The sequence below is a fragment of the Heptranchias perlo genome, chromosome 3 (genome assembly GCF_035084215.1).
Source record: "Heptranchias perlo isolate sHepPer1 chromosome 3, sHepPer1.hap1, whole genome shotgun sequence".
Lineage (NCBI taxonomy): Eukaryota > Metazoa > Chordata > Chondrichthyes > Hexanchiformes > Hexanchidae > Heptranchias > Heptranchias perlo.
The window spans coordinates 56,890,764-56,917,633 of record NC_090327.1 but is presented as its reverse complement, the minus strand read 5'-3'; positions in this window follow the sequence as shown (position 1 = coordinate 56,917,633).

Here is a 26,870-nt window from a genome sequence, read left to right as displayed (position 1 = left end):
TACGAGGATAGGGCGGGTGAATGGGATTAGCTGGATTGCTCTTGCATAGAGCCGGCATAGATTCGATGGGCCGAATGGCCTCCTTCCGTGCTGTAACCTTTCTATGATTCTATACTCCTTTGTAAGGAGTAGTTTTTGTGGGGTTGGCAGCAATGGAGTAGCTGGAGATCAAAGGGGTAATTTTTCAACTTTGCACTCCCAGCAGGGAGCCTTGCCTGCTGGGATTGTGTATCAGAAATTCTGTTGTGCATAATTTTTCAACCATTAATTAAAATGGTCAAAAAATCATATGCCACACATTCCCAAATTTCTGATATGCACTCATGACAGTCAAGGTCTCCCACCAGAGGTCAGAAAATTACTCCTCATATATTGGTAGGCACCGAGGAAGGAAACCTTGTTAGAAAGTTAGCACATCTGAGGGCCTCATTTTAGAATATTGTCAATTTTCTTTCTTTCAGCTTTTTTTTGTGTGTGAACTTTCTGGTCATGTAGGTGGGGAGGTTAGTGTTGGTTAATAAGGGACACAATATCAAAATTTGCACACAGCATGAAAATAGGGAGCTTGGTAAACTGTGAAGACCGTCTTCAGGAAAGACTTAAGGAAGACAGTCAGGTTAATACAGAAAATGCTGGAAATACTCAGCAGGTCAGGCAGCATCTGTTGAGAAAGAAACAGAGTTAACGTTTCAGGTTGATTACCTTTCATCAGAACTGACGTTTCGTCAGTTCTGATGAAAGGTAATCAACCTGAAACGTTAACTCTGTTATTTTTCTCCACAGATGCTGCCTGACTTATTTAGTATTTCCAGCATTTTCTGTTTTTATTTCAGATTTCCAGCATCCGCAGTATTTTGCATTTGAGTCAGGTTAGTACCTTGGGCAGATAAATCTTGGATGAAATTTATTGCAGAGAAATCTGAGGTGATACATTTTGGGACTGGGAATGATGGAAACTGGATTGAAATTGCCCAAACTCCCTGCATACAGAGTATTATAGACAGCAGATGGAGATTTTCAGCCAGGGCTGGGTTCAAACCCAGGTCCGAGTGGTGAAAGGCCAGTGTCTAATCCACTGCATCATCTAATCCTCTACATATAGACAACTTTCAATTTAAAATCTCTGTTCAAAGGATAAAACATTAAAATGCCATGTTGAAGGAACATTTTTCAAGTCTGCTATTGGTATTGCTGCATTCTAAATTCAAACAAGTGAAATGCTTCTGTAAGATTATTTTGCAGTGTTTTATCTTTACTATGGATCGATCTGCTTGATTTGAGTAAGCTTATTGGAAAAGGTCAGAGAATGCCTCTCTGTTGGAGTGGAAAATCAGAGAAGCCCAAGCTGACAGTCAGAGCTGCAGCCTGTCAGTTCCAGTGGAAATGATTGCATTAGAGATCTCACACAAAATGTCAGATCAGTGCAGTTTCCTCACCAAATAAACCGCCAACTCAATTCTGATGGGCTGCACTCACCCTTCTACTGCAGAGCAATCAATGGAATTGTTGATATAATATTGACAAATGTGTCTTTCAAAAAAGGTTGGTTAGTAAATTTTCACGCTAAAGGTCTACAGCACATACTATCGGTAAAATGTTATGATATTCTTTCCAGAAAGTAGATTAAATAGTTTTTAGAGGTAGTTGAATTATAAAAAGTAACAAAACCTTTGTTTGATTCTCCCTACGTTTAACATGGACTGTTCCATGGACTCCTCAGATTTAATCTTTGACCTTAGAGCTGTTGGAGTTGATCTGCTACTGGTGATATTTTTAAAAATATTTTTTATGAAGCATGTACTGTTGAGTCTAGTTCATGTTGAGCACAGTAGCCATCTGTTTTCATTATTAAATCTACCACAACATTGACAGTTTTTCATTCTTTTATATTGATCACATTTTCCATGTCTATTTTTCTTATTTTGTTTCCCTACTGAGCACAGTATCCTTATTTTGTTCCATTTTTTTTGGTGATCACTGCATCCATTTTTAAATTTATTTATCATTTTTTGTATAAAATTACTCAGGAAACATCCATGGGACATGCCTGCATATTTAACACCTTGAAGTAAAATTTAGACATAAAGACCGATTCCCTAGTGCTGTGCTCACAAGTGCCCCCTCACTGGCAATGCCCAAGGCCCAAGGAATTGGGCAAGTTTTTTTTATTCGTTCATGGGATGTGGGTGTCGTTGGCAAGGCCAGCATTTATTACCCATCCCAAATTGCCCTTGAGAAGGTGGTGGTGAGCCGTCTTCTTGAACAGCTACAGTCTGTGCAGGCCTCATTGCATTCAGTTCTGAACTCCTGATTCTGTGGGAAGAAAAGTTTTAGCTATTTTTGAGCCAGCACTTCTAGTGTGCATGGCCTCATTAGTAGTTACGTGTCATCCATAGGAACATAAGAACATAGGAACAGGAGTAGGCAATTCAGCCCCTCGTGCCTGCTCCGCCATTTGATAAGATCATGGCTGATCTGTGATCTCACTCCATACACCTGCCTTTGGCCCATATCCCTTAATACCTTTGGTTGCCAAAAAGCTATCTATCTCAGATTTAAATTTAGCAATTGAGCTAGTATCAATTGCCGTTTGCGGAAGAGAGTTCCAAACTTCTACCACCCTTTGTGTGTGGAAATGTTTTCTAATCTCGCTCCTGAAAGGTCTGGCTCTAATTTTTAGACTGTGCCCCCTACTCCGAGAATCCCCAACCAGTGGAAATAGCTTCTCTCTATCCACCCTATCTGTTCCCCTTAATATCTTATAAACTTCGATCAGATCACCCCTTAACCTTCCAAACTCTGGAGAATACAACTCCAGTTTGTGTAATCTCTCCTTGTAACTTAACCCTTGACGTCCGGGTATCATTCTAGTTAACCTACGCTGCACTCCCTCCAAGGCCAATATGTCCTTCCGAAGGTGCGGTGCCCAGGACTGCTCACAGTACTCCAGGTGCGGTCTAACCAGGGTTTTGTAAAGCTGCAGCATAACTTCTGCCCCCTTGTACTCTAGTCCTCTGGATATAAAGGCCAGCATTCCATTTGCCTTATTGATTATTTTCTGCACCTGTTCATGACACTTCAATGATCTATGGACCTGAACCCCTAAGTCCCTTTGGACATCCACTGTTTTTAACTTTTTACCATTTAGAAAGTACCCTGTTCTATCCTTTTTTGATCCAAAGTGGATGACCTCACATTTGCCTACATTGAATTCCATTTGCCACAGTTTTGCCCATTCACCTAATCTATCAATATCCCTTGGTAATTTTATGTTTTCATCTACACTGCTTACAATGCCACCAATCTTTGTGTCATCGGCAAACTTAGATATGAGACTTTCTATGCCTTCATCTAAGTCGTTAATAAATATTGTGAATAATTGAGGCCCCAAGACAGATCCCTGTGGGACTCCACTAGTCACATCCTGCCAATGTGAGTACCGACCCATTATCCCTACTCTCTGTCGCCTTTCACTCAGCCAACTTCCTAACCAAGTCTGTACTTTTCCCTCGATTCCATGGGCTTCTATCTTAGCTAACAGTCTCTTATGTGGGACCTTATCAAATGCCTTCTGGAAGTCCATATAAATAACATCCATTGATATTCCCCTGTCCACTACCTTAGTCACCTCTTCAAAAAATTCAATCGGGTTTGTCAGGCACGACCTGCCTTTCACAAATCCATGCTGGCTCTCTCTGATTAACTGAAAATTCTCGAGGTGTTCAGTCACCCTATCCTTAATTATAGACTCCAGCATTTTCCCCACAACAGATGTTAGGCTAACTGGTCTATAATTGCCTGGTTTCCCTCTCTCTCCTTTCTTAAAAAGCGGAGTGACATGTGCAATTTTCCAATCTAGAGGGACAGTTCCTGAATCAAGAGAACTTTGAAAGATTATAGTCAGGGCATCTGCAATGTGCTCACCTACCTCCTTTAAAACCCTGGGATGGAAACCATCTGGTCCTGGGGATTTGTCACTCTTCAGTGCTATTATTTTCTTCTTTTGTAAACAATTTTACAACACCAAGTTATAGTCCAGCAATTTTATTTTAAATTCACAAGCTTTCGGAGGCTTCCTCCTTCGTCAGGTGAACGATGTGAAAATGAAATCCTCGAAATGAAATCACATTTATAATTCACAGAACAATGCTTGGTGATTACAGACAGTTTTTTCAACTGCCCGTTGCCAAGGCAATCAGTGTGCAGACAGACAGGTGTTACCTGCTAGGTCTGTCTGCACACTGATTGCCTTGGCAACGGGCAGTTGAAAAAACTGTCTGTAATCACCAAGCATTGTTCTGTGAATTATAAATGTGATTTCATTTCGAGGATTTCATTTTCACATCGTTCACCTGACGAAGGAGGAAGCCTCCGAAAGCTTGTGAATTTAAAATAAAATTGCTGGACTATAACTTGGTGTTGTAAAATTGTTTACAATTGTCAACCCCAGTCCATCACCGGCATCTCCACATCATTATTTTCTTCATTACTGTTGTTTTACTTATGTTAATTTTATTGAGTCCCTGTCCCCGATTCAATATTAGTTTTCTTGGGATTTCCAGCATGCTATCCTCGTTTTCTACTATAAATACTGACACAAAGTAATTGTTCAACATGTCCGCCATTTCCCCATTGTCAATGACAATATCCCCACTTTCAGTTTTTAAGGGGCCAACACTGCTCCCGACCACCCTCTTTTTCTTAATGTAACTATAAAAGTTCTTCGTATTGGTTTTGATATCCCTTGCAAGTTTCTTTTCATACTCTCTTTTTGTAACTCTTACTATCTGTTTTGTGACCCTTTGTTGATCTTTGTATCTTTCCCATTCGCCAGGATCTGTGCCATTTTTTGCCTTTTTGTATGCCCTTTCCTTATGTCTTATACTGTCCCTTACCTCTTTAGTTGTCCATGGCTGGTTTTTTTGGCAAGTAGAGTTCTTGCCCCTCAGGGGTATAAACCGGTTCTGTATCTCGTTAAATGTTTCTTTAAACATTTCCCACTGATCATCAGTCGTTTTACCCATTAACAGATTTGCCCAGTTCACTGTGGACAGTCTGTCTCATCCCATTGAAGTCGGTCTTACCCAAGTCTAGAATCTTAGCAGCTGATTCACTTTTTTCCCTTTCAAACACCACATTGAACTCGATCATGTTATGATCACTATTGGATAGATGTTCACGCACAGTTAAGCTGTTAACTAAATCTGGTTCATTACTCATTACTAAATCTAGTATGGCTTGCCCCCTTGTTGCCTCTAGGACATACTGCTGTAGAAAACTATCCCAGACACACTCAAGAAATTCACTACCTTTCTGACAGTTGCTAGTCTGCTTTTCCCAATCTGTGTGAAGATTAAAGTCCCCCATTAAGACCACTATGCCTTTCTTACACGCTTGTCTAATCTCTGCATTTATACAATCTAGCACTTCAGAGCTGCTGCCAGGGGTCCTATACACTACTCCCACTATAATCTTAGATCCTTTCCTATTTCTCAATTCAACCCATAAGGTCTCTGTTGGCTGCTTACCTCTCGTTATATCCTCCTTTATCATTGAATTGATTTAATCTCTAATCACTAAGGCTACTCCTCCCCCTCTTCCATTTTCCCTATCTCTCCTGTAGACCTTATAACCTGGTATATTTAGTTCCCAATCCTGACCATCCTGCAGCCATGTCTCAGTAATAGCTATCATGTCATACCCTCCAATTTGAATTTGAACCTGTAGTTCATTTAATTTATTCCTTATACTCCGTGCATTTGTATATAGAACTCTTAGTTGGGCCACACACCCTAGCCTGACCTTCAGCTTTGAAGCTGGGTTAATCGCTTTACGCCTTCTAGTTTTCACTTTATCTGTAGTGCCTAAAGTACACTTTCTTTCTGCTGCTCTACGCTTTTCCCTTTCACTTGTTCTTGAACAACTGTTTGTACTATTTGTATTGTAAATTTCCCCTGGGTCTTCCCCTCTCTTGCTGCTCTCAAATTTACTCCCTTCTGACTCCCCGCTCAGGTTCCCATCCCCCTGCCACTCTAGTTTAAACCTTCCCCAACAGCACTAGCAAACACCCCCACGAGGATATTGGTCCCAGTCCTGCTCGGGTGTAACCCGTCCCGCTTATACAGGTCCCACCTTCCCCAGAACCAGTCCCAATGTCCCAGAAATCTAAATCCCTCCCTCCTACACCATCCCTGCAGCCACACATTCATCCTGTCTATTCTCCTGTTCCTATACTCACTAGCACGTGGCACTGGTAGTAATCCTGAGATCACTACCTTTGAAGTCCTGCTCTTTAATTTATCTCCTACCTCCTTGAATTCACCTTGCAGGACTTCATCCCTTTTTTTACCTATGTCGTTGGTACCGATATGGACCACGACTACTGGCTGTTCACCCTCCCCCTCCAGAATGTTCTGCAGCCGCTCCGCAGTATCCTTGACCCTAGCACCAGCGAGGCAACATACCATCCTGGAGTCACGTTTGCGGCCACAGAAACGCCTATCTGTTCCCCTTACAATTGAATCCCCTATCACTATAGCCCTGCCACTCTTCTTTCTCCCCTCCTGTGCAGCAGAGCCACCCGTGGTGCCCCGAACTTGGCTCTTGCTACTTTCCCCTGATAAGCCATCTCCCACAACAGTATCCAATGTGGTATATCTGTTTGAGAGGGAGATGGCCCCAGGGGACTCCTGCTCTACCTGCCTAGTCCTTTTACTCTGCCTGGCGGTCAGCCATTTCCTTTCTGCCTGCGTAATCTTTACCTGCGGTGTGACCACCTCACTGAACGTGCTATCCACGATAGTCTCAGCATCACGGATGCTCCACAGCGAATCCACCCGCAACTCCAGCTCCGAAATGCGGTTAGCCAGTAGCTGCAGCTGGACACACTTCCTGCACACATGGTCGCCAGGGACACTGGTAGTGTCCATGACTTCCCACATAGTGCAGGAGGAGCATATCACAGGTGCGACCTGTGCTGCCATGACTTGCCTTAGACTCTCAGAATCTCCTCCCACTCTCGGTCTTTCCTTTTATACTGTGCTCACCTCTCGGACTCTCCTGCCTCACCTGTGACGTCGCACAGTAGTTTTCTCTTGTTGCAGGTCTGCTGCTGCTTTTATTCCCCACTCTCAGTCTTCTGCTGCTCAGGTCCGCCGTTGCTCTGCGGAAAAAGTTAGGAAAAGCAAGGCAAAGCAGCACCTCCTTCCCCCACTTCACCGAACTCCCACACTCATCAAACTCTGAGGTGTTCACTCTGTGCCCTAAGCTAGTGCTGCTTCTCAGGGAGAAGAGCAAATGGTGTCATGTTGCTGCTTCACAATGGGTGACTCGCCTCTGGTGAATGCCCTGCTTCTGCTGGGTCATGAAATGGCTTTGTCACTAATGCATCTTTATTGCCTGGCTACACTTCTCCCTATTTGCCTCTTCTGCAGCCTCTGAAGGGGCCGAATTGGAAATGCAGTTGGTTCATCACCCTGAGAGTTCAAGTCCTCATCTGGCTTACTCTGTACCATGTCCCAGTTACTGGCTGCCTTTTGTGGATCATCGGGGATCGTGCAGCGAAAGATCCTTAGCTAGCACTAAAGAACGTGAAACCTGCCATCATTGTGCTTTCAAGTTGGAATCTGTAGACTAGAAGTGAGAGTCCTTAAATTGGAGCCCAAGGTCTCAATAGCGGCAGAAATAGTATTGGCAAGCAAAACTGTATCAGTACTTGGGCCCTCTGTCCTCTCCTATAGGGCACTCTAGGAACATAGGAACAGGAGCAGGCCATTCAGCCCCTCGAGCATGCTCTGTCATTTTGCCCTGGAGATGTCACCTTTGGAGGTTCCCCAAACCCTTTTGCATGCCTACACAGATGTCAGAGCAGCTGTGCTGCATGTTCTCCACCATTCCAAGCAGGGAGCTCTGAAAATTCTCACAGAATTGCATGAAGAGCATCTGCCTAATAATGAGTACTGCTCACTATGCACATCCTGTAAAAGACTGATCCATGGGTCCTGCAGCAGATATACTTCTGGCCCTCATCCCCTATTCCTCAGGTTGCTGCTTGTCTGCTGCCACTTCCATTTGTTCCTCTTCACTAGTGCTGGTTGCCTCACCCAGTGCTTCCTCCTGACTCTGCCTTTTTGATTCCCTGAAGTGGATGTATCTGTACTAGTGCTTGTGGGGTCTGCAGTGCTTGATGGGTCCTTATATGAGGGAGCTGCTTCCTGCTCATCCCTGGTGCCAGTTTCCTCATCTTGGGAGACTCCTACGCAAAGAGAATGGGAACATTTATCAGCATAGGGTATGCAGCCAGTAGCTGTGACATAGTAGCAAAGCCACTATGGCAGCAGAGGGGCAGACGTGGCTGGCAGTTAGTCACTGCTTAAGTATTAAGTTCCAGCAAGAATATGCCATTGAAGTGAACACTTAGCTTGTTGGGCTGGCACAGAGGAACCAAGCATTTCCTCATCCACTCCCTCAATGACTTCCACCTCAATTATTTGGGGGGCTTCTCCTTGCAGCAGGTGAGGCAGTGCAGGTTGACTGGGTCACCACCAACGTGGGTTCTCGCTTAATGGCTATGCACAGCCTTCTCTTTTGGAAAGAGAATAAAGATATCTTTTGATTGTTAGGAGGAAACACAAGGGGCATCTCAATGAGAAGCTGACATTGCATCTGGTGTGAAAGGATGAACAGAGCCATATAGTGAGTCAGTGAGAAACACATGCAGAGTTGTGTGAGTGAAAAGAAGCATATCTCTTTAGTAGCCGCTATGTTGGAGCTGCAGCTTCAGATATTTAGGAAGTTTAAGAGGTAAGGCCAGTGCTTTGCGGGCTGCATTATAGATATAGCAGCATACTTTGAGGTGAGTGTTTGGTGCATGCCTAGGACAGCAATTCCGTTACATTGATTGGTTACCCATTTGTCTTTCCTACTCCGGCACTCTTCCAGAGTCTGGAAAACTTTTTCCTTATTTTCTCTGATGAGCAACGCACAGGGGAAATAGCATTCACACGATTGGCCACCTTCTGCTATGCTTGTATACGTTGGCTGTATTTGGAGGATCTCCCTCTGCCTCCAAAACTGTCAGGGCCACCTTCTCTAATAAAGCCTCCGTGTTCTCCTCTCTGAAGGGGGCAGTTCTGGAAGCTCCTCCAGCCACATTGTCAGTCAGCCTCCAAAGAAAAACTGCGGTCTACCTTTAAGAGTGCAAAAGTATTTTAAGAGCTAATGCATTCATGGTTCCCTGCCCCCAGGTGACTTAATGCTTTCTTTGTACAGGAAAAATGCACAGGGAGCTAATTCAGATTATGTAAACTTCCCGATCCCTTGGAATCTGGTGAGGTCAGGCTGCCATCACGGGCAGTCCTAGGAATGCAGGGAGCGCAGACCACATTTGGGTAAGCTGCCCTATAATAGCTTATCAAAAAGATAACCAAATAAGAAGTAACCAGGAAGAGGAGTGGGATAGGCAGTTGTCTGCGTTTAACATTCAGTTTGCCCCTAACTCTAGTCCCCACACCCATTCTATATCCCAATAGTATTATGTTGCATAATTACTGTAGAATATTGGCATGCAGGTTTGTGCTGGTGGTTCTCTGTGCAGTGAGTTCTTGATTGCGACCATTGTAAAAAGTTGCTGGGCAGATGCCTGTCACTTCTCCATGGGTGGAAATAAAAATCAAATGGCAAGTCTCTCTGGACCACTCGCATGCACCTGCTAGTAGCTGGCAATAGAGTAGCACCGATGGGCCTAGAAACAGGTCATCCTCTCAGGCAGAGAAGGTCCGTTGCAGGGAGAGAAGAAACAACACAGAAAACTAAATTAGTGGGGCGATGTAAACTCTGTTTCCTTCTATCTCTGTAAATTCTCTCACTCCTTACTTTTGTTGCTGTTGTGTCTGTGACAGCAGCAAAGTAAGCATTAATGCAATGACTATGGGAAAGAAATTCAACTCACAGTCGCCCGATTTGCATCAAAAACAGGCGGCCAGCAGTTGAAAATGGGGTGGGGAGGGAGGCTCCTCAGCTGCCCCTTTGAAACCCAAGGCTCACCTGATGCAATATTCAGGCAAGGCTGTAATTGGGCAAGCAGCCCGTCCACCTGAAATAGGTGCATGGCTGCTCAAATACACAAATCAGTTGTACGACCCTGATTGCAAAATTCAAGTTTTGATATTTGTACCAGGCATTTAGCGGCTTAAGCAGCTGTCCCTATAGGGACCTGTGGTTGAACTTATTATAGGAACTATCCTTTTTTTGCACAAGTTTCTATGGGTCTGTGTGTACATGTGAAGGAACTAGTTGAATAGATCAATTGGTTGATTGTTTTAATTGAAACAACTGATTGGATGCTCTCATGACAAAGAATTTTTCAAAACTAGTTCATCATTTCTTTTACTTTCTTCAATTGATGGGTTTTTGTACTCATTAAGCATTCTTTTTGTTTTTTTATATTCATTCTCAGGATGTGGGCTTTGCTGGCAAGGCCACAATGTATTGTCCATCCCTAGTTGTCCTATGAAGGTAATGGTGGGCCTTTTTCTTGAATTGCTACAGTCTTTGTAGTGGTTTGATACAACTAAATGGCTTGCTCGGCCGCTTCAAAGGGATATTAAGAGTCAACCACGTTGGTGTGGGACTGGAGTCAGTATAGGCCAGACTGGGTAAAGAAAGTAGGTTTCCTTCCCTAAAGAAGATTAGTGTTCCAGTTGGGCTTTTATGACAATCCGATGGCTTCATGATCACTTTTACTGATACCAGGTTGGCAGCAGGCAGTCCCAGATCAGCTATTGCATGCCATTTGCAAAGTAAAGCTGCCTGTACTCGGTCCTAACGATTATGCTTTAACCATAATCCCAGAAGAGAAACTCTACCGCATCAGTGTGAGAGATCTAGGTAAGATTGACAAATTATGGGAAGTTTTATGTTGTGAGGGTTCTAAAAGAGGTGGCTGCAGAGATAGTGGATGCATTGGTTGTGATCTTCCAAAATTCCCTAGATTCTGGAATGGTCCCAGTGGACTGGAAGGTAGCAAATGTAACCCTGTTATTCAAGAAGGGAGGGAGAGAGAAAACAGAGAACTACAGGCCAGTTAGCCTGACGTCAGTCGCTGGGAAAATGCTAGAATACATTATTAAAGAAGTGGTAACAGGGCACTTAGAAAATCATAATATGATTAGGCAGAGTCAACATGGTTTTATTAAAGGGAAATCGTGTTTGACAAATTTATTAGAGCTATTTGAGGGTGTAACTAGCAGGGTAGATAAAGGGGAACCAGTGGATGTAATATATTTGGATTTTCAAAAGGCATTCAATAAGGTGCCACATAAATGGCTGCTACACAAGTTAAGGACTCATGAGATTGGGGGTAATGTATTAGCATGGATAGAGGATTGGTTAAAGGACAGAAAATAGAGAGTAGAGATAAACGGGTCATTCTCAGGTTGGCAGTCTGTAACTAGTGGGGTGCCGCAAGGATCGGTGCTGCGGTCTCAGCTATTTACAATCTTATATTAATGACCTAGATGAAGGGACCAAGTGTAATATATTCAAGTTTGCTGATGATACAAAGCTAGGTGGCAAAGCAAATTGTGAGGAGGACACAAAGAGTCTGCAAACGGATATAGACAGATTAAGTGAGTAGGCAAGGAGGTGGCAGATGGAGTATAATGTGGGGAAATGTGAAGTTATTTACTTTGGTAGGAAGAATAGAAAAACAGAATATTGTTTAAATGGTGAGAAACTATTAAATGTTGGTGTTCAGAGAGACTTGGATGTCCTCATACAAGAAACACAAGAAGTTAGTATGCAGGTACAGCAAGCAATTGGGAAAGCAAATGACATGTTGGCCTTTATTGCAAGGGAATTGGAGTTCAAGAGTAAGGAAGTATTACTGCAATTGTACATTGCTTTGGTGAGACCTCACCTGGAGTACTGCAAACAGTTTTGGTCTCCTTATCTGAGGAAGGATACACTTGCCTTGGAGGCGGTGCAATGAAGGTTCACTAGATTGATTCCTGGGATGAGAGGGTTGTCCCATTCAAGACTGAGGTGAGGAGGAATTTCTTCATGCAGAGAGTTATGAATCTTTGAAATTCTCTACCCAGAGGGCTGAGGATGCTAAGCCATTGAATATATTCAAGGATGAGATAGATAGATTTTTGGATTCTAGGGGAATCAAGGGATATGGGGATCAGGCAGGAAAGTGGACTTGAGGTCGAAGATCAGCCATGATCTGACTGAATGATGGAGCAGGCTTGAGGGGCCGTGTGGCCTACTCCTGCTCCTATTTCTTATCTTCTTATAACCATACTCACTAGGTTTAGTCTACCAAAACTGATTTCACATGGGATTCTTTCAACTAGCAAAGACTTTTATCCCAGTAGTCTGGACTCAAGCCATTACATTCAAACCAAGGTCTCAGAGATGAAAGGACAATGTGAACTATTCAGTTCCCTTTTACTTGAGTTTTCCAAGGTTCCAGATCTTGAGATAATAGAAATGTTACATAGTTCACTGGATCTCTTTTTCTTGTCAGAATTTGCCAAATAGGACTCTTTGGGATCAGACAGAGAAGACTTTTCTCTTTGTCTTGTACAGCAGTGGTAAATCATTTAAATTACCCATTAAAATTAAGACAATGGTGGACTCTAGATGCAAGACTTTTATATATACTGAAAATGGATTGGCAATGGTTATCAAGGTTATTATCAAAGAGGTTGATAAGTACATTCCAGTCCAGTTCACACCTTTAATGCTAGAATGACTTTCATTTATGACATCCAGTAGGGCACTTAGTTAAATAGAGAATGCAGTTAGCATAGTTCCCCATCAAATGAGGAAAGTTTCTCAAACAAATGGTAGATTTTAGTGGCAGTTCTGCAAGACAATCTTTTTTGATACAAGGTACAGTAGGAAATTGATCGAATCTCATTGAAATCGATTCTGTTCATTCATGTGGGTCAAGTAAAATGATCAGTTTGTTGGTCCACAATTGACTTCATCTCACTAGTGTTTATCAGTTTGCTTTCTGAAAGACAGCAGATGTACATGGTGGCACATACAAGATCACATTATCCAGTGCACATAATAAGAGTATTATTGTTACAACCCTTGGGTCCCACTATTAGTTAAGTAGATATCAGGCAGTAACAGTACTCTCCAGTTCATAGGGAACACAAGGGCCTGTATTTTAACTGCCAATGGATTTCCGGCAGGAAACCATGCTGACAAGGTCATTTCCTGTCCATTTGCTTGGTAGAATGAGACCCAGCTGCTTTTAACAGCCAGGCCTCATTTAAATCCCAGCAGCTGACTTCCCTCCTATTTTGGAAAATCACCCACCAACAGCAGGTTAATGGCAGGATCGACTGCCTGGCAATCCCGGATTCAGGAGGGGAATGAATTTATGGCAGGGGAGGCTTCAGCTTTCCTTGTGCAGCCTAGAGAAGTAAACCTGCTCCTCCAGGCCCCACATCAAAAGTAAAATGATGTCATGGGTACCTGTCAGCTCCTGGTGGCTCCAGGGTGGGTGAGTAACTTGGGTGATTTTAACTGTCCAGCCGGGTAGGGTTAAAATTGCCCCCAAGGTCTGCTAACAGGAATGACAAGTAATGCTGACTCCAAAAGAATATCTAGTGCAGATTCAAAATTTGTAACACATGGGTCTTAGAAAGTAGTGTGATGCTACAGCTGGATTACATGGATTTAAAAGAATTATGTAGAGTGGCTATCATAAATCCACTTGATACATGATTTGGCACCAGTGTTGTGACTTCATTATTGATGGGTTTTGGCTTTTGTGGGTTCATTAAGTTATAGAGAGCTTAGGTTTCATCTGTAGCTTCCTGTTGATATTTTACTCCCTTAGTAATATGATTTTGAATCTGATCAATCAAGTTCCTCAGCTAAAGAGTTGAACATTGCTATTACTTCTGTATGGCAAGAGAGGTGATTAGCAACATTCAAATAAAAACGTCCCGATTGGTGAGCTAGTGAATAGCCTCAGAAGTGGTTAGTCTGAGATGCTGACAGGGTGAGCATTGACTACAATGTAGTCTATAGTTAGCAACTGGTCTTCACAGTCACATTGTACATTGTTTCATCTTGCAGAGGATTAAGAAATGACCGTAACATAAGAACATAAGAAATAGGAGCAGGAGTAGGCCATACGGCCCCTCGAGTCTGCTCCGCCATTCAATAAGATCATGGCTGATCTTCGACCTCAACTCCACTTTCCCCCCACCGGCCCCCATATTGCTTGATTCCCCTGAAGTCCAAAAATTTATATATCTCAGCATCCACAGCCCTCTGGGGTAGAGAATTCCAAAGATTCACAATCCTCCGAGTGAAGAAATTCCTCCACGTCTCAGTCCTGAATGGCCGACCCCTTATCCTGCGACTATGCCCCCTAGTTCTAGACTCTCCAGCCAGGAGAAACAACTCAGCATCTACCCTGTCAAGCCCCCTCAGAATCTTATATGTTTCAATGAGAACAACTCTCATTCTTCTAAACTCCAGAGAATATAGGCCCATCTAACTGCCATCTGATGTTCTGAAACAGTTCAATTTGTTTCTGGGGTAGGTTGAAGCCTAGAAGTTTTTTTATGGGATTTTTTTTTGTTGTGCGTTTGGGACATTAGCATTATCCCAGAACTCTTCCCAGTATGCTTCAGGATTGAATGAGGATGCTTTAAGGGTTCGTCACATTGGTCAAGAGTTGAACATGTACAGAGGCCACAAAAACTGGCACTGAGAAGCAAAAAAACAAAATAGAGAAACAAAGGACTGTTGCATGTGGTCAACAGCAAAGAAGACATTCCAGAAAGGCAGAAAACCAATCCGCGGCCCCAGGTGGAGGGCAGGCCCATATGGATAAATAATTTGAGGCATTTTTAAGATAGTATAGATAATTAAATGAGTAAGTTAAGTAAATTATTCTGAGATATTGGTTTTATACATTATGTTCTAAATGTAATTTTTAGCTGGGGTAGTAACATGGTTGCTAAAAGAAATTTGAAGATCAGCAATTGATAGGTAGTATTGTGCAATTTGCTGATTTCTTATTGTAAACTTTTGCTGTTTGTTCCTTGTACATTGATATGTTATTTTTGTTGTCCAGTATCTGTTCAATAAGTTGTCAAGCTTAATGCAGCTTATGTATTGGTGCTAGAAGCAATATTTTTAATTATCTAAATTATGTTCTACACTGGCTGTTAGTAATGCTACTGATTCTACAATTATAGTAAGCATAATAGCCTAGAAATTGGATCAGGCCTGAATCGGGGCGTGGCGCGCTGCATTAGGAGGCCTGTTTGGTGCCCTGCAGCTCGCCTGCCAAATTTCAACGATGCTGGGACCTCAAAGTCGTCAGAATGGGCGCTCTGCTGATCAGTGGCCCAAAAGTCAAAATCGACCCCAGCTTCTTCAAAGGAATCAGTGGAGCCTTGTCTCATTACTTGGTAAGTCATATTCAGCTTTGAAGTGTTTCTTTCTGGATGAAATGTTACACATAAAGCAGGTGAACCACAAATGCACACTGTGCCTAGTGTGTCCTTGCTAGAACTTTTGAGCAATAAAAAATTCTCATGTCTCACACCTTTTTTCCTTTGAAGACAGTCAATACTGATCAAAAGAACAATCTCTCCAACCTCACACCATGAAACACAACATTATGAAAATGATCCCATAGAACACTAATCAGAAGTTAAACACGCATTGGGAATAATTTACCGATATGCATGGCAAGGGGCAAAGTTCTCTGCTGACTGTGCAAACTCTAAAAATGACTCCCATTGTCTGAGATTCAAGTACTCAAAAACCTGCTACCATTCTTATATATCTATAGAGTATACAATTCAATTCAAACCTATATTAAGGCACATTTATTTTAACTAATTCCTGATCAAAATGGATCTGGTCTTTCGTGCAGTCTGTTATCTTCCATTTTGTTAATTAGTCAAGGAGCAGCTGACATTTTAAACCCTAGCTAATTGACCTATATAAAACCTAAGACAGAAATTCCTACCTTTGCCACACTCTTTACTTTTCTCAGTCTTTCCCTTCTCTTCCAATCTTCAGGCTTTTAAAACCCAAGCTTGGCATCATTTAATCACTAATTCCTGATTTATCTCCTCTTTCCTTTTATTCTTTTTAACCTTAGTGGTGTCCTGCTCGGTTGGCTTTGACTCTTCATCTGGGATCCTCACTTAAAGTCAAAATACGTTGAAATTGAAACTTGCCCTATTTATCTCTAATAATAACATTCCACCAACTATCAGCCATCTACCATGAAATATTAGTGCTATTATTGGTCCCAAATACAAACAGACTTTAATGCTCACAGATGGGCAGAGACACTGTGGCAGCAAATCATCACTGACCTCAATAAAAATACAAGAGTTAAACAATTTCCTGTGTTTAAATAAGGGCCACTTATTAATTTCTGGTACTTAATACTGTAATGTAGAACTAAAGAAAGTAAGTCATTATAAAAATGCCTTCTTTCACAGTATTTGCTGAATAAATAAGAAGAACTGCAATTTTCAACTCTAGTACAGAAATACTACTGCTGTTCTTAAAAGATTAAAACAGCAGTGAAAATAGAACAGAGAGGAGAAACTGCAGCTCTCTGTTTCACAAAGCCATCTGTTGCCTGTATGTAAATTCCTTCTTATCCTCCTCTAACCCGATCTAACCATATTATGTCTAAGCAACAAAGGCCCCGATATTTACAGGGAGGCGGGGAGGGCGTGCGTGAGGCTGAAAACAGCCGATAAACCAGGCAAGGCCAGGGTCGCGGAGGTCCTGCCGATCTTAACGGCAGGACCTCATTAACATTTTGTAGCTCCGTCTCCCACCCAGCAGCTGGCCAAATGGACAGCCTGGAGGGGGGATCAGGAGGGGGGAAATGGCCAGTGATCAGGAGGAGGGAAAGGCCCTGAATCGGGAGGGGGGAGGGGGGAGAGGCCCGTGATCGGGAGGGCTTGGGGGAGGTCAGCAATCGGGGCTGGGGGATGCCGAAAGCTTCCTTGAGGGGCCTGGGGGGAGTAATCCTGCTCCTCCTGTCCCACAAGGAGTGCTGAAAGATGCACTTACCTTGGGGAGCCAGCAGCACCTGCCTTGGTTTCACTGCCTAGTTTCCCGAGCCCTGGGAAACCCGCGCAGCAGCAGTACATTTCAAATTGGGCTCCCACTTGGACTGTGGGAGCCTGATTTAAATATATTAATTAAGCATCCTGCCTCTCCATTGCGGGACACTCGGACCCCCCGATATCCGCCGCCATAAAAAACGCAATGCATGCATTGGGTTGGGGTTGCATTCCATGTATTTAACTTTTTAACACCCCCTCCCGACCCCCTCCTACCCGTAATGGGGACATTAATATCAAGACCAAATGTTTTCAGACATTTTACAAAAATGCTTCTTCGTACGAATAAATAACCTAGCCACATATTCATAATTTTCTTTAATATTAAAGACAAATTGAAATCAATAATATTTTTGTCTGTATCCTACTTTACAGGAAATATATGATAGACCAGATAGAAACCCAGGCATAAAACCATGTCATAGTTGTAAGATTATTGGAATATAGCTAATTCATAAAATTACTCCAAGGCAAAACAATAGTTTAATGTGGATAAATTAAATAATAATGAAGGTAGATCACCTTATACTTAAAGAAGGAGTTTCTGCATTGCAAAAGTGATGTTCTTAAGAGGTTAATTATTTTTATTAAATATTATATATCATTTTGAAACACCACAGATTTGGTACAGGAGTTCTTCAAAGGAAGATATAGAATCTACTGGAACTACAAGCGCAAAACTTCCAAGGGTAGATTTTGTGGCCAACGTGATAGGCTCTGTTCATCCGGAATGTATGCAGGAGAGCCAGCAGAATCGGAGGAAATTCTTTTCGCTAGATTCCGACCCGATTAGTGCAGCATATGATCTTGCAGTATGTGTCAGACCTTCATTAAAGGCACGAATCATATGCAAATGAATGGAATTCACCTGAAGTTGAGATTTCCCAATTTTCTCACAGGAATGCAATTTTTCCCCAGGAATAGATGACAAAGTGCAGGAATGTTCTGGCATTTCAGGAAGTGAGTATTTAAAGCTATATTGCTATATATTTCAATGCTGCAACTTAAATTCTTAAAACGGGTATTGGATTGACTGTTCCTCACTATTTGAGTTTTAAAAGATGAAATGATGGATGCAAGGCAAGTTCTGATCATGTCTACCCATGTGTACAGGCCCGACACACCCACTTGGGAATGTCATCAGAGTGACATTGACTGAGTTGTGCCATCTGCTGGAATCTGACCTGCAGACAATATTAACAACGGGGACAGATTTGCCAATGGCTGTAAAGGTGTTCATAATAATGAACCCCTTTATACCTCCAGCTCCTCCCAATCCACAGTGCACAAATGCATCAAGCAGGTCACCGATGCATTGTTGACCAGAGCAAATACCATCATCACTTTCCTTGGGAAAACTAGCAGCAGAATGACACGGTACTGCAATTCTCCTCCATGGGGTTAAAGGGACAGTGGACGCGTGGATACAAAATTGGCTCGGGGACAGGAAGCAGAGAGTAGTGGTGAACAGTTCTTTTTCAGACCGGAGAGAAGTATACAGTGGTGTTCCCCAGGGGTCAGTATTAGGACCACTGCTCTTTTTGATCTATATTAATGATCTGGACTTGGGTATAGAGGGTATAATTTTAAAGTTTGTAGATGACACAAAACTCAGGAATGTAGTAAACAATGTGGAGGATAGTAACAGGCTTCAGGGAGACATAGACAGACTGGTGAAATGGCTGATGAAATTTAATGCAGAGAAGTGTGAAGTGATGTATTTTGGTGGGAAGAACGAGGAGAGGCAATATAAACTAAATGGTACAATTTTAAATGGGGTGCAGGAACAGAGAGACCTGGGGGTGCGCATACACAAATCTTTGAAGGTGGTAGGACAAGTTGAGAAGGCTGTTAAAAAAGCACATTGGATCCTGGGCTTTATTAACACAGGCATAGAGTACAAAAGCAAAGAAGTTATGCTAAATCTTTATAAAATACTGGTTAGGCCTCAGCTGGAGTATTGTGTTCAATTCTGGGCACCACACTTTAGGAAGGATATCAAAGCCTTAGAAAGGGTGCAGAAGAGATTTACTAGATTGGTACCAGGGATGAAGGACTTCAGTTATGTGGAGAGACTGGAGAAGCTGGAGTTGTTCTCCTGAGAACAGAGAAGGTTAAGAGGAGATTTGATTGAGGTGTTCAAAATCATGAACGGTTTTGACAGAGTAAATAAGGAGAAACTGTTTCCAGTCGCAGAAAGGTCGGTAACCAGAGGACACAGATTGAAGGTGATCGGCAAAAGAGCCAGAGGCGACATGAGGAAACAATGTTTATGCAATGAGTTGAAATAATCTGGAATGCACTGCCTGAAAGTGCGGTGGAAGCAGATTCAAGAGTAACTTTCAATAGGGAATTGGATAAATACTTCAAGGGAAAGATTTACAGGGCTTAGGGGAAAGAGCAGAGGAATGGGACTAATTGGATAGCTCTTTCAAAGAGCCAGCACAGGCATGATGGGCTGAAAGGCCATCATCTGTGTTGTACCTACTATGATACTCTGATCATGGGGTTCCCTAAAGCCCATGGGGCTATTGATACCACCAGGTGGTCATCCAGGTCTCCATATCACATAATGCAGGAACAGGAAATCCAAATGAATGCAGATACAACAAGGCCTATGCAGGTACCGGGATCAGTATTGAGCACAACTTAAGCCACTTGAAGTGGTGCGTCACGTACCTGAAGAGAAGTGTATTACCTTACAGTCTTGCCAAGACCTCCAAGATCATCATTGCCTGCTGCATGCTGCATACCTTTTGCCTTCCAGGGAAGTCTTAAGACCATAAGAGGTAGGAGCAGGAGTCGGCGATTTGGCCCTTCAAGCCTGCTCCGCCATTTAATGAGATCATGGTTGATATGATTTTTACCTCAACTCCACTTTCCCACCTTTTCCCCATATCCTTTGACTCCCTTGCTGATCTAAAATTTGTCGAACTCAGCCTTGAATGTATTCAATGACTCAGGCTCCACAGCTTTTTGGGGTAAAGAATTCCAAAGATTCACGACCCCTTGGGAGAAGAAACTCCTCCTCATTTCTGTCTTAAACGGGTGACCCCTTTTTCTGAGACTGTGCCCCCTAGTTTTGGATTCCCCCATGAGGGGTAACATCCTCTCAGCATCTACCCTATCGAGTCCCCTCAGAATCTTGTATGTTTCAATAAGGTCTCCTCTCATTCTTCTAAACTCCAATGAGTATTGACCCAACCTGTTCAATCTTTCCTCATAAGACAACCCTTCCATATCTGGAATCAACCTAGTGAACCTTATCTGAACTGCCTCCAATGCAAGTATATCCTTCCTTAAATCAGGGCACCAGAACTGTGTGCAGTACTCCAGGTGTGGTCTCACCAGGACCCTGTACAGTTGCAGCATGACTTCCCTGCTTTTATACTCCATCCCCCTAGAAATAAAGGGCAATTTATTTCATTTGCTGTCCGGGGGATTACCTGCTGCACCTGTATGTTGATTTCTTGTCTTTCATGTACGAGGACACCCAGATCCCTCTGTACCGCAGCATTTTGTAGTATTTCTCCATTCAAATAATATTTTTCTTTTTTATTTTTCCTCCCAAAGTGGATGACTTCACATTTTCCCACATTATATTCCATCTGCCAAATTTTTGCCCATTCGCTTAACCTGTTAATATCCCTTTGCAGACACTTTGTGTCCTCCTTGCAACTTGCTTTTCACCTATCTTTATATTATCAGCAAATTTGGCACAATGCACAGTTCCTTCATCCAAGTCATTGATATATATTGTAAATAGTTGGAGCCCCAGCACTGATCCTGCAGCACCCCACTAGTTACAGATTGTCATTTTGAAAATGACCCTTTATCCCGACTCTCTGTTTTCTGTTAGTTAGCCAATCCTCTATCCATGCCAGTATATTACCCCCAAAACCACGAACTCCTATCTTGTGCAGTAATCTTTTATGTGGCACCTTATCGAATGCCTTTTGGAAATCCAAATATACTGCATCCATTGGTTCCCCTTTATCCACCTTGCCCGTTACTTCCTCAAAGAACTCCAATAAATTTGTCAGACATAATTTCCACTTCATAAAACCATGTTGACTCTCCTTGATTGTATTATGAGTCTCCAAATGTCCTGCTGTTACTTCCTTAATAATGGATTCTAGCATTTTCCCAATGACAGATGTTAGACTAACTGGTCTATATTTACCTGCTTTCTGTCTCACTCCCTTCTTGAATAGGAGTGTTACGTTTGTGGTTTTCCAATCGGCTGGGACCTTTCCACAATCTAGTGAATTCTGGAAGATTACAACCAATGCATCCACTAACTCTGTAGCCACTTCCTTTAAGACCCTCGGATGCAAGCCATCAGGTCCAGGGGACTTGTCAGCCTTTAGACCCATTAATTTACCTAGTACTTTTTCTCTAGTGATAATGATTGTTTTTAGTTCCTCCCTCCCCTTTGCCCCTTGAGTATCTACTATTATTGGTATATTATTAGTGTCTTCTACTGTGAAGACAGATACAAAATATCTGTTCAATTCCTCTGCCATTTCCTTGTTTTCCATTATTATTTCCCCAGACTCATCCTCTAAGGGACCAATGTTTACTTTAGCTACCCTCTTCCTTTTTATATACTTGTAGAAGCTTTTACTGTCAGTTTTTATATTTCTTGCTAGTTTACTCTCATAATTTATTTTCTCCCTCTTTGTTATTCTTTTAGTCATCCTTTGCTGGTTTTTAAAGTTTTCCCAATCTTCGGGCTTACCAGTAATCTTGGCCATGTTGTATGCTTTTTCTTTTAACCTGATACCATCCTTGACTTTCTTAGTTAGCCATGGTTGGTTCACCCATTTTGTGGAGTCTTTCCTCCTCACAGGGATATATATTGTTGCGAGTCATAAAATATCTTTTTAAATGTTTGCCACTGCTTATCCACCATCATATCATCTAATCTATTTACCTAGTCCACTTTAGCCAGTTCCGCCCTCATTCCTTTGTAATTGCCCTTATTTAAGTTTAATACAGTAGTTTCTGACCCAAGATCCTCGCTCTCAAAATGGATGTGAAATTCTATCATGTTATGATCACTGCTTCCCAAGGGATCCTTTACTTTGAGATCATTCATTAATCCTGTTTCGTCACCCATTACCAGATCCAAAATGGCCTTTGTTCCCTGGTTGGTTCCCCGACATATTGGTCTGAGAAACAGTCCCGAATACATTCTTTGAGCTCCTCCTTAGGACTACTTTTGCCAATTTGATTTGATTCTATGTGAAAGTTAAAATCGCCCATGATTATTGCATTACCTTTTTTACATGCCCCCCTTATTTCCTGATTTATATTTTGCCCTACAGTGTAGCTACTGTTAGGGGGCCTACATACTACTCCCACCAGTGATTTCTTTCCCTTGCTATTTCTTACCTCCACCCAAATTGATTCGACATCTTACATCTTCTGAACCAAGATCATTTCTCACTACGGTACTAATTTCATCTTTTATTAACAGAGCAACCTCACCACCTTTACCTTTTGCCTTATCCTTCCAAAATGTTAAATAACCCTAAATATTTAGCTCCCAATCTTGGTCACCTTGCAACCAAGTCTCTGTAATGGCCACAAGATCATACCCATTTGTTTCTATTTGTGCCGTCAATTCATCTATCTTATTACAATGCTGTGTGAATTCAGATAAAGAACCTTTCATTTTGTCTTTTTACCATTCTTTCCTCCCCCAGCCCCATTTGCTAGTGCACTCTTAAGTTTGTGCACTCTGTCCCTTCCTAACACACTCTGTTGTCTATTAACAATGACTCTGAAGGTATCTCCACTGAAATACCTTTGCAAGCAACAAGAATAGACTTTCACCAAATTGTCTGAGGCACAAATTTCACTAAACGTCATATGTAGAAATGCACCATGCAATGGCTCAATACACCTTCATCAACATTGTACTCTGCACTATTCCAAATACCATGGAAGACTGTCCTTTGACCTGCTACCTTGCTATTGCCATCAAAAGTAAACTCCATGGACAAATTTGAAACAAAATGAAATAAAACTTAATACCCTAGATGTGAGGATTACTTAGGATAAATTCAGCAATCCCGCCATCCCAGCAGGGAGCTGCAGTTGAACGAAATCGGAGAATTGTTGCTACTGTACTTCTCTGACCCAATCTCCTATTGAGTGCTGGTCCCCATTGGAAGCGCAGGATTGCTGAATTTATCTTTGAGTGTTTTATGCCACAGGTTCCCACTGGTGACAGGACCTAGTGTAGAGCTCCTTTTAGGTTCATCTCCAGTGGGAGAAATAAGTGAAGTGGCTGGCTGCTGGGTTTCTGCACCATGTTGTGCTGGGTCATGAGATGGCCCCTCAAATGATTCCTCCATGTCCAATGCTACAGTACCTGCCTGCTTTCTAGCACACCTTCTGGTCTTTGAGTGGATGAGCCGGGTTTGGCTTGCACATTAGACACCATGTTGATCCTCTCTGTCCCCTTTTCCCATAGGGAAGATCGGGAAGATGTCTTTTGATGCCAAACAGTGAAACCCTGCTAGGGCCCACGCGGTAAAAGAGCAGCTGCTCACCTTCACTGTTGAGTGGTGGAGTCTTTGTAGATATTTTACCATTGTTTTGCAATCATTTCCTGCCTTTGATTCTAACAGATGGAAATCATAGGTGGGAGTTTTAACCCCCCACCACGGGCAGGTCTGTGGGGGAGGGTGGGGGGCGGGGGGGTAGGTTAAAATTTCAAAAATCTAAACCCAACCCCAACCCACCTCCAACATGCCCACTTCTGGTTTTAATGGAAGTGGGTTTGGGTGCAGCCGAGTAACCTGCTCTCGAAAGGCGGGTCCGTCATTATAATATGTTAATAAGGGTCCTTTCATGAGATTTTTGCAGCAATTTGAAATTAACGCCTCCAGCACAGGCCTTGGGAATCTCAGCAGTAAAACGGAAGCCAGGTTGAGTGTCACTTCATGGGGATGGTTAAAGGTCAAGTGTCCAGGTGTGAATAAAGATTCAGTGCTCACAGCTGCTTTCTCAGTTCCTTCTGGGAAACGGTTTGCTGAGAGCAATTTTGTTGACAGACATTTTGGTAAAGTTTGGAGGTGTTCACACAGAGACCATCAGGATGGGTGGCGCCATGGCTGCTTTGGATTGGACCTCGGATGAGAAAGACAATCACCATCTACAGCAGCAAGTTCATGCTGTGGTGAGAGCAGCAGATGGACAACAGAGAGGTGGACAACAGAGGAGTCAAGTTTGCAGGAGGCTCTACCCACCTATCGGCATGTACATACAGAAACTCAGCTTCCTTGACCTCTCTGAAAAGCAGTGCTTCCGGAGGCTCAGTTTGATACATCAGGTGGTTGCAGACATCTGCACCCTCCTAGAAGAAGAGTTGCTCTCTGCTGGACCATGGTGGCCACGCATTACCAGTCACTGTGAAAGTCACCACTGCCCTCAATTATTTTGCCTCTGGCTCCTTCCAAGGTGCCACCGGAGACAAATCGAGGGTCTCCCAGTCGGCTGCACTTAAATGCAGAAGGCAGGTGACAGATGGATTGTTTGCCAGGGCAGTGACTTATGTCAACTTCCCCTGCAACGACAATAGCCAGAATGAACAGGCACTCATTTCATGTTTCTGTCTGGCTTCCCACAAGTACAGACTACCATCGATTGCACACATGTAGCAATCTGAGCACCACCAGATCAACCAGGAGTATTTATCAACCACAAGGGATTTCATTCCATTAATGTTCAGCTGGTCTGAGCCAGATTCCCTGGAAGCTGCAATGGTGCTTCCATCCTGTGGCAGTCCAACATCCCCAACCTCTTTGTAGCTGGAACCCCCCCTTAAGGGGCGGCTGCCAGGAGACAAAGGATACCCCCTTCAAACCTGGCTGATGACACCTCTGAGGAACCTCACCAATGAAGCCCAAGAGCGGTACAACTGCAGCCATATGACAACCAGAAGTGTCATCGAGCAAGCCATCGGCACGCTCAAGGTGTGCTTCAGGTGCTTGGACTGGTCTGGAGGTGCCCTTCAGTACTCGCCAATGATCATGGTGTGCTGCTTTCTGCACAACATTGCGTAGCAGCGAGGATTAGAGGTGGAGGAGGAACAAAGCGTTCATCACTTGTTATCTGATGACGATTGCAATGAAGGGGATGAGGAGAAAGATGAAGATGGAGCACCCAACGACAGACCAGCCGCTCACATTGCTGCTCGGGATGCCCACGATGCCCTAATAGCTTGAAGGTTCAGTTAGTCACTCACACTGGACCAAAGTAACAATCACATCCCCCGGCCCCTCTCCCCCCACTGACATAAAGCAGTCCTGTAACCAACCATCCACCCATTGCACATCCCCAGTTGGTCCCATCAATTCATGACTTCACATTCATCACCAAGCAACTGAAAAGACGAGTTGTCACTCGGGAGGCAAGAATGGGCAACACGGGGAAGTGGTGCAAATTAATCAATTTTATGTGAGGTCATAAAAAAAGGAAACTTAATAACATAACCTTTTCACAAGCACCCATGTTCATACCCTTGGTGAATTACAATGTTTTTCTCTTCCTTTTCCTACCGCTCCTATGTGGTGCAATCTCTGTGGCTTCAGCAGAGGTAGACACAGGCTGCTCAGATCCCTGCCTTGACTGTTGAGATGCTCTTGGCCTATGGCCTCTGGGTGTTAGAGCCCATGAGGACAAAGACTGGACCACCTCCACCAGTGCACAGGCAGAGTCAGTCATCGGGAGAGGAAGCAGCATATTGGGTCCTGGCTGAGGGGGGGTGGGGGCAACGGGTGAGACTTGGGAACGCTTTGAATGGAGTCCCCACTTCCATGTCTCCTTTCATCATCATCCCTCTCCTGGGCCAGCAGCATATCACTCCTACCTCGCTGCTGAGGAGCAGCTTGGTACCAATTAGGGACGCCTTGTAAGACCACAGATAAGGTATCTGTCATCCTGTTTAAGGTGGCGACATGTTGATATCCATAGTCTGGATGGCTGTGGTCATTGCCTGCATGGACTGGTTTGCTTGCCGCAATTGAAGTTCCATGGAGAAGGCCACTCTATCCATGGCAGACATTCTCGCAATGGTCTGCAACATCAATCAACAAATATTCGAGCTGGACTCCTCCATCCTCTCTGCTATCTTGGAGTGTGTACACGGCACGACTGCCAATACCATGTGACGCAAATTTACTACTGTGCCTCTATGATTCTCCTTTTCATCGATGGCCCCCGGGATTCAGCATCTGTGTCCAGCTGAGCCGAGCTTGGAGAGGAGGGAGCCCTCCGACACGGTCTCTCCATATCGCCCATCACTCTCTGCTCGTGCTCACTTGTGAGCTGTAAGTCACCAGGTGAAAACCCAACTATCTGTCTAACAGGATTCACCAAAGAGCGTGTATCTGCACTGGTGCCTGGTAAGAACATAAGGAATAGGAGCAGGAGTAGGCCATACAGCCCCTCTAGCCTGCTCCATCATTTAATAAGTTCATGGCTGATTTTCGCCCTCAACTCTCCACTTTCCTGCCCGATCCCCATATCCCTTGATTCCCTTAGAGTCCAAAAATCTATCGATCTCAGTGTTGAATATACTCAATGACTGAGCATCCACAGCCCTCTGGGGTATAGATGTGTCTGGTAGCATGTTTCCTGTGACGGTGCACCCGCAGAAGGAATCAGCTCCTCTGAGGAATTGTCATCTGGAAAGTGAATGATGGCTGCTCTTCA